Source organism: Pan paniscus, chromosome 5, assembly GCF_029289425.2.
Source record: "Pan paniscus chromosome 5, NHGRI_mPanPan1-v2.0_pri, whole genome shotgun sequence".
Taxonomy (NCBI): Eukaryota; Metazoa; Chordata; class Mammalia; order Primates; family Hominidae; genus Pan; species Pan paniscus.
The window spans coordinates 152,850,493-152,852,467 of NC_073254.2; the positions used below are offsets into that span (position 1 = coordinate 152,850,493).

The following is a 1,975-nucleotide window of genomic DNA, read 5'->3' on the forward strand; positions in this document are numbered from 1 at the left end:
TGCAAGAATGGCTTGGGTCCAGGAGAGATTGAAAGCAGGAACTCACTTAGAAGTCAGCTCAATCAATGCAGTGTGAGGTGAGAAGTGGTATCCTAGACAAGTAGCTGTGGCAATAAACAGGGCAGGACAAGAGAGGAAAAACAATTGCATTAAAAGAATCAGAGCATTGCATTTTGTCTGTTTGCATTTGAGGAAATAGAAGAATGGGAGAAATCTACCCTAACTAGAGGATGCAAGCCCAATGAACCAGCAAAACCGTGTCACAAACAGCGAGGCCAAGAGATGATTTGTTTGGTTTTACTTATGTTGCTTTAAGATAATTCCAGAATCTTTAAATTGAGATGCTTTGCTGTCACTTGACTGTCACCTAAGAGGGTCAAGAAGTAAAATGGAGAAGAAGCATACAGAAGAGGTGCTTGAACTATACAACCAAGTAAATTTTCTAATGAGATAAATTGAAAAGGAGAAGATACAGGGAGCTAAGGATGGGATCATGGAAAAGAGTAAAGAACTGCAGACAGGAGGAGGAATGGTCAGTGAGGTAGGAGATGAATCAGACAGAAGGCAAAGTGGAAGGGTCTCTTTCTTTTGTTTTAATAAAAAAGAATTGTGTATACTTGTAAGTATTCAGAATGACAACAAAAGAGCTGCGACTATTTTTTTGCAATTAAAGTGGTATTCAGTTAACAGAACAATAATTATTTTGCATAAGTTGCATCAGAGACAACCGAAAATGTAAAGAACTACCATCCCCATATATAACAAATTTGTGGTGTGCACCAACAAGAACCTGCTTTAAATTTCATGCCAATTTACAACCTCCATACTGTACCAGGCAAGGTTAGTGGCTATTGAGAATATCACCAAGACAGGGCTATTTAAAGACACAGTGGGTTAGTGTGTTAATTATACAAAAAAAGATACTGTATAGTTTAAAAACAAATCTTACATAGCCTTACATTTCAGTTTTTTTCTTTAAAATAAATGAGTTGTGTACAAGAGCGTTAAATGTTTTATAGACAAGAAAAAAACTATGCTAGAACCAACTTATTCATCATCATCATCTTCTTCATCTTCATCCTCTTAATCTTTCTCCTCCTCATCCTCTTCATCTTCCTCATTTTCCTCCTCTTCCTTTTTCTTACCTTTCTCAGCCTTGGCAACTCCCTCTTTAACTGCATCAGGTTTTCCTTTAGCTTGTTGTGGAGCAATATCCTTTTCATATTTTTTCTTCAGGTTCACAGCCTTCTTTTCCTAAGGATGCTTGTCATCTGCAGCTGTGTCATTCCACAGCTTTCCCACCTTCTTCACAACACCACCAATGGATAGGCCAGGATGGATGTTCTCCTTTGATTCTTTAGTGATACTTAGAACACAATAAGAAAAAGGCCAAAGGAGGCCTCTTGTGTGCATTGGGATCCTTGAACTTCTTTTTTGTCTCCCCTTTAGGAGGGATACAGGTTCTCATTTCTCTTTCATAACAGGTCTTGTTCGCCTCTGCCATATCTTCACATTTTTCTTTTCTCTTTAGCAGACATGGTCTTCCACCTCTCTGAGCACGTCTTAGAAAATTCTAAGAAATTGACTGAAGCGTCTTCGTGCTGCTTCTTGTGCTCCTCCCGACAAGTTTGCACAAGAATGCTGTGAAGACATTTTGCCTCTCAGCTTCTTAGGATCTCCTCTGCCCATGTTTCATTATTTTTCTTCAGCAAGGCACAGAGTCACCCTGTGCCAGTCCAGCTTTCACTTGCCCCAGTGCTGTCTCTATGGAGCTCAGTGTACTGCAATGATGGTGAGAGTGACAGCCAGACACAGACTCCCTGGAAGAGTTTATTGAATGATGAATAATTAATAGTACACCATGCAGCAGAGAACTAGGGGACAGGTTCCCAGGGAAGACTGTGTCCTCTTTAAATTTACAACTTGCCTCTCAATATTTATGCACACACTGCTACATGATGTAAACATTGGTGTA

At 39.6% G+C, this 1,975-nt stretch overlaps 1 pseudogene; it reads right to left on the minus strand.

Moving 5' to 3' along the window:
- Positions 1-622: 622 nt before the first annotated feature.
- Positions 623-1,689, minus strand: LOC100980833 (putative high mobility group protein B1-like 1; annotated as a pseudogene).
- Between the last annotated feature and the right edge of the window lie 286 nt (positions 1,690-1,975).